The 6868-nt window shown below is 41.9% G+C and overlaps 1 long non-coding RNA gene across 1 annotated transcript; it reads left to right on the top strand.

The window, feature by feature from the left end:
* The first annotated feature begins 1102 nt into the window (after positions 1-1102).
* On the top strand, positions 1103-5210 carry LOC108898309 (uncharacterized). Its single transcript, XR_001963430.2, has 4 exons — positions 1103-1376; positions 1859-1932; positions 4152-4302; positions 5009-5210. It is a non-coding gene; the product is annotated as an uncharacterized LOC108898309 (long non-coding RNA).
* Positions 5211-6868: the final 1658 nt, after the last annotated feature.

The following is a 6868-nucleotide window of genomic DNA, read 5'->3' as shown; positions in this document are numbered from 1 at the left end:
AAAAAAAAAAATCTCAAGGGTGGGGGCAGAATGAAAGAGAGAGGGAGAGAGAGAGAGAGGAAGAGAGAGAAATAAGGAGAGAAAAGGAGAAGGAGAGAGACACTGAAAGGGAAAGAGAGAGCAATCTGCTGGAGAATGTGTCAGAGTGAGTGAGTGTGTGTGTGTGTTTGAAAGTGTGTGTCTCTGTGCTGCAGACAGCTCTCTGGCATGGCAAACGCCTGCTGGTCCTGAGCAGAGCTGAGCTGGAAGCCTGCTCAAAGCCCTTCACCTTCACAGCCGGGCTGGCACGGAGCATTGAGCATGGCTGGCATAGCGCGATGTTTATCACACAAAGGCACGATCAAAGAGCGCTGGTATCTGGCTGCACCACTTTCATCTGGGTTCCCACAGCTGACAGTAGCATCCGTGGGGGGCTCTCCTCTCCTTTTTCTCCTCCTTTAATGGTCTCGCTCTCTCTCCCCTACCTCTCTGTGTTTCCCCACTCTCTCTCTTTCCCTCTCACACATTTATCACTGCAGATAAGGAGACTTTATTTGAGATTCCATAGCCAAAAGAAATTTCTCTCCTGATCAATGATGGCTTTAGAAGTGGTCTGGGGATCAGCTCTACTCTGGTTCGTAAGGCAGAGGAAAGCTCACAAACTTTCTCTTGAGTGTTAATGTTGCTGTTCCCCACAGGCCAATCAGCTCACTCTTCCCACTCTACTCATTGTTTTATGCCAAACCATCAGCAAACCAAACTACATGTTCCCACAACACACACAGTTCAACTTCACCTGCTGAAAATAGCAATGCAAAATGAATGGGGGGTGGTTTTGAAACTTCAGCTTGCACGTGAGGCTTTGACAGTTCCAGCATGAAGTTTGACAATTGGTATGCAGTCTCTGTGTGTGAGACAAAAACAGCAAGACGAGCCAAGATTTTAGGGTGGTAGAGGTGGCTGCAGATTCAGGCAGGATGCTGTGGTCGAGGGCTCCAGATGAAATGGAGTATTTATGATTCTCTAACTGTAATACTTCCGTTTGTGATTCAGACATGCTCCAGGAATGAGCCACTCTTTCCAATAAGTCTTCCACTCAACTGATAGAGGCATTAGGCATTCCCTACATATCTCCCTACCTCCTGTGACATCCCACTATGCCACAAAAAAATGAAACCCCAAACAAATGGCTTCCGTGGTCACATCAAACTGCCTCGTCCGCCATGAAAAACGGTTGCTCTTCAGCATACAGCAGCAACCCCTGCGCGACTGTCAGGAGATTCGCCGTTTTCCCCTTTGAGTGTGTGTGGAATGTGTGGCTGCTGTTGTTGCGATCAATCCCAATTTAACAGACACCAGCTCAAAGTCAACCTTCAGGGAGCCATGAAAGCTGACAGGTGAGAACTCACTGCCGTCTCCCCGACTCACATCAAAGACACGGCAACAGTGGCGGCTTCAGTGGAAGACGAGCACTTTTAGAAAGAACAAAGAGACTTGGAGAGAGGAGAGCAGGACTCGTCTTGAGACAAGGGATGGCCGAGAGGCTGAATAGCAAAAGGGCATGAATACTAAAAAAGGTTCCATCTGCCCCATGCAGATTTTGAAGAATTCAGACTGAATGTAACACAAATTCAATATGATGTTGGCCGTATGAGAATAATTTGTTTGACAAAGACCTTGGGTTCAGGTGGATTTCACTTTTTTTTTTTTTTTTTTTTTTAAGTATAATTTTGCTTCAACATTTTACAACAACTCAAAATATGGCAGATGTGCACTACTTTTCTTGTTCAGTCTTAACAATACTGTAACCACGTGTGCTTGTTTACTTGCCCTTGCAATTAAGATCCACTAATGTCTCCACATTAAAATCTGTTTCCAGATGTTGCTGTGTGAAGTCTGGGAACTGTCCTCAAGTGATGTCACTTGAGTCAGTGTTGGGGCTGAAGACTACAGGTTTGAAAATGAATGAAGGTCAAAAAGTGTGGGGTAAAAAAGTCAGTTGCTCTGGTTGTGCTGCATTTGATTGTCTATTGTGAGCCATACACTGTATATTGGTGTATAAAATGAAACAATTACAGTGCAGCTAATCAAGCTCATGTTGTTTAGTTGAAGAGGTCAGTCAGTAATCTGCCTTCTTCCATCGTGACATGAGCAGCTACAATCTGATTTTATGCTGCACACAGGGGAGTAGCTCACTACATAACAAGTCACAGTAGAAGTAGGTTGGCTTACTAATTACTCACTGAGGCTGAGGCCAAAAATGATCAGTTTTCTTGCTTTGTAGACACAATTTTGATGAATGAATGCACTCAGCGGTAACCTCCAGATATGTTGCATTTTGTGTGTCTGCTTCATATCAAAAGCCACTGTGTGTTTTGCCAATTGTGGATGCTTTCAGTGTGATGTACTTGTTTAAAATAGCAGTAACTTAATTCTGCTCTGACAAAGCATAGAGAGAGTTAACAGTAAACTGATATCAATGACATAAATTTCAGCAACACTGGATTACATGGATTCACTGTTGCCTGTGAATCCTGTGCAGGAACTGCACAACCACCAACAAAAACTACTATATGGAGTCGTAATAAAAAAATTCAAATACAGTGAATGGCAGGAAAAAATTCAACCATAAATTGTATCAAAAACTGGGTTTGATCTTATGAAAATTATAACTTTAATATGCACCATGATGGATACAGATTTATCGAGTGGTATGAAAATAATACAGAGAATTTTAAAAATGAATTAGGTCACTTACTGTACAGCTTTCAACTGCAGTCATAACTGAACACCCACCCTCCACCCCCTTCCATAAAACCTCTGGAAAGCTTTGCAATCACAGCCCCAGTGCACTCACTTTTTTATTGTCTACCAGCTGTTGGAAAACTTTACAGTCTGAAGGAGAAGAAAGAAATGGAGAAGTCCTCCGAGGACCCATTTGTACAGCTTCAGCAGTTTAAGCCGCCATCTCTGGTGTTGTAGCAGGTGTGCATCCTTTGTGGGTTTCACCTTAATTCAACTTCCAGAAAGAAAAAGAAAAAAATACTACAGGAAAGAATAACAATTACGAAAAAAAAAAGAAAAAACATAGATGGGCTTTTCGGGATGATTTTTCATAGCTTTGTGAGGCTGATATTCATTTTCCTGTTGAACAGTTCCCACCCACAGGTCTACACAGCGTCTTGGTGCACATCCTGTCAGTTCTGCATGTACAGAGTAGATCAGTACATTTCCAGGCACTGACAGGGCTGTGAGTGTGTTAGGGAGAACAGAGATGTGAAGTTATTCAATCTCACGTGAGAACTGGCATGACAGCATAACCCAAAAGAGAAAACAGAAGCCAAACACTTCAATTACAAGAACTAACTTTCCACTAAAGTCATTACACCAAAGCTAATTAGCAGCACAATCAAAGGTGGAGCAGGCAGTTCTGTTACTCAGGTACCTGTTTCCTGTTGATTTGAGATCTTAACTCATAGCACCTTTAAAGCAAGGAGAGAACACAGGGGTCAATAGGTAGGTGTCGCATGATATCGGTCCCATCAGATTGGCTGGTTTTACAGCTTTGTTTCTATCTCTGGGTCTTGTCCAGTCATTAAAGGCCAGTATCTTTGGAGCAGGAAGTAAAGATTGCAGACCGTGGAACCATTTAGATCTCTCACAGATCTGCTTAATGCTGCTCATCGATTGCTTTTCCCTTTTAAAAACAAATGGACAACTCTGATGGTCCAAATGGCCCTTTTCCCAATTACAGGCTTGGGTGGCTTTCAATCCTCCTGCAGAAACACTCCGGCCTTAACTTCAGATAACTACTTAGTGGCTTGTGTGTGATCCTTCCTTGTCTGATATGTACCTTAGCACACAAAAACACACGCACGCTTGTGCTGCTGGTGAAATGAATCATACATTTTCAGTCTGTTCCATTAAAAATCTTGCTTTGAGCCAATATAACTTTGTTGTTGTTATATCAGTAATCCAATCAAAATGAGGATTAATCTGCTGTGTGCATTCTCCTTTTAATGGGAATAATTCACACTAAGATGAGAAATATTGAATCAGAGAATGCTGCACAGGGTAAAAAAAAACCCCACCATTTTCACCAATTTTTTTCCCATGGTCTAGTACCTTATAGAGGCCTTATCAGAGGCTACAAACCTGACCTCTCTTTCCAGATAGGCAGCCAAGCAGGCCTCTAAACACCAGACTGACACTGTGTTCTACTTAATCTTGGATGAGGAGCAGCGGTAACAGAATCCAAAGAAGGGATGAACTGGGAGCTGGAAGAGAGAGAGAGAGGAGAGCTGCTGTCAACAAGCTCTTATGGTGAACAGATGTGGGGGAACTCCCTCACTACTTCTTAGCCTGCAGCCATGCATACACACTCACACACACCCACACACATATATATACTGTAACACACACTCAAGAGGAGGAGAAGCAAAACAATCATTTGGAGTAAATTCCTGAGATGGCTGAGATGGTTGTGGTAGATTTTGCACAGAAAGGCCAAAATGGGAGAAAACCAAATATGATGTTGAAGTGGAGAGCGGTAAACACCGGCTGAACGGAAGAGGGTTTTTTTTTTTTTTTCAGTCTTTGGTTTTGCAGGAATGCTACTCTGAGTAAGGCCAGAGTGAGTTAGAGCAGTGGTCTACAGGCTAGATTTATCCCCTTCCCGTGCAGGACAGAATGCACTATTTGACGGTGAAGCAGACATAAAGCAGCTGCCTCTTTGAGCAGCTCTTAGAAAGAGATGCTATCGGTCAATGGGCCATACTTTAGTCACACCGCCAAAGTCTTTCTCCACCCTGAGCAAGCAGCGTCTATTGTCCATTTATCTTCACAGGGAGTTAGTCTTACGTAACAGTATTGAACTGCTGAATTCCATCTGTGCTCTGATTTAAAGGCTTGTAGGAAAAACCGAGTGAAAAAGTAAATTTGATTACACAGTGTGTGGCCTTTGAGCATGTTTTTTTAAGCATTGACACTCCTTTCCTGGAATGATCATATCCTTTTTTTCTGTTTACAGGCTATCTGTAGGAGTGAGTGCAGGACTAATCTACGCTGTAAAACATCTAAATCCTCCTCTAGATGTTCACTTCAGAAACATTACTGCATCAGTGGCATCCAAAGTTTTGAGCTGCTGGCCTTCAACATAAAAAGCAAATAACTCCAGTTTTTGTAAATTTCCGCATTGTGGGACTAATAAAGGATTATCTTATCTTATCTTATCTTATCTTATCTTATCTTATCTTATCTTTTTTGCACTGCAGTTGAGAGCACCAGTACCTACTGTAATGCTGAGTCAGTCTTCAGCTTTTGTTGACTGAAACTAAACTAACAATAATTAAATAATCAGCATGGCATTGAACTGGGTTAAGCTATAAATATCTTGGTTAGACGTTTTTTTATTACAGTTGTGGGTGAACTGCTCCTTTAAGCACACAAAACACAGAGCTAGTGATTACTCCTGAGCTTTGTTTCACATAAGGTAGAATGAGGTCTAACACTGCAGCTGACAGGATATTTGACACTAATTATTTACTCGCTTACCTGCTGTTTAGAGTTTGATTACCCAGGCTACCTTGCAATATTGCACCCTTGTCATCCAACCTTGGCAGAAATCCATACACAATACTGGATTAGTTGCAGTCATTGATTTCTACACTAGTAGCACTCTCCAGTCTGTGACATACAGTATGTAAACATTTGGTCAATAGACCTTTTGAGCCTCAGCATTGGCAAGCCATTAACCTCTTTACAGTACCACACAGCTTGCCTGCACTCTTCTTTATTGTCCGTTGGTGTCATCATCATTCACTTGACAAACAGCTGTTATTAGTCAAAAAGCCCTCTGCAGGCCTGGATTAGCTCTAGAGGCTTTCATTATCCTTTGATTCAACCACTTTGATTACTTTCAATTGGTGTGAACACCTCATTTTGGAGCATAATCTAATTCAATATCATCTCATTTAGGGGCTGATAGAATGAGACCCGAGATCATTTGCACAGTTCTGTATTGCACTGGGATTAAATGTTTGTCTTGCAAAGTAATGATGATGTGTTGAAAATATGAGCTTCTATTAATTTCACGTCTGCGCTCAGAGAGGGAATCAGGCAGGTTTGCACAGGTTGCATACCAAGGTGCCCTAAACACAGACATACCTAACATGACCTGGTAAGAGTCAATGACTCATTTCACCTCGGGCGGCTTTGTGCTTTGTGACAAGGGCTCAAAGAATGTAAACAAGTTTTCAGTCTCTGCAAATCTGACTTATTATCTAAGGACTGCCACAGAAAAGAGCTGCCTTGTTGACAAGTGTTTGTTTCTTGACAGAAAAGAACACAAAGCAAAAACACTTTGTGGAGGAGGAAAATTCTGATTTGATGTCAGATTAAGTAGCATGTGAAGAATTTTTTTTCTTCTTTTTAAAATTTCAACCTTGGAATAACTTTTAAATTCCATTTCCATCTTGGTTTAGTTTGACTTGTTTGCTATCTCTGCCTGACATTGAAAGAATAAACAATGCAACAATGCAGAAAACAATTGTTTATTACATTTCTTCCAGCTCCCACTCTACCTCTCAGGCTTAAAGAGAAAGTGATTGTTGGCTTGTTCACAGGAGACAAGAATGGTGACTATCTGTCAGCACCATCTAATGTCTTTCATTCTCCTGGTGTCCAGTGGTCGTAGTCAAACCCATGTCCCCAGAGGTCAATCAGTCACCCAGACAGCTGCTCCAAACACAGCTCAGACCTCAGGCCAAGAGACTGCCCTGTCTACCAGCCAAATCACTTAGCTGATTACACTGATTTAGCTCTTTTAGAAACAGGCTGAGTAGATTCTAAAAGGTGATATAAGATTGTCTTTAGCACTACTGGAATGTCA

Source organism: Lates calcarifer, linkage group LG24 (assembly GCF_001640805.2).
Source record: "Lates calcarifer isolate ASB-BC8 linkage group LG24, TLL_Latcal_v3, whole genome shotgun sequence".
In the NCBI taxonomy this organism is placed as follows: domain Eukaryota; kingdom Metazoa; phylum Chordata; class Actinopteri; family Centropomidae; genus Lates; species Lates calcarifer.
Note: the sequence above shows the minus strand (reverse complement) of the source record. Positions and strands in the feature narration are given on the sequence as shown.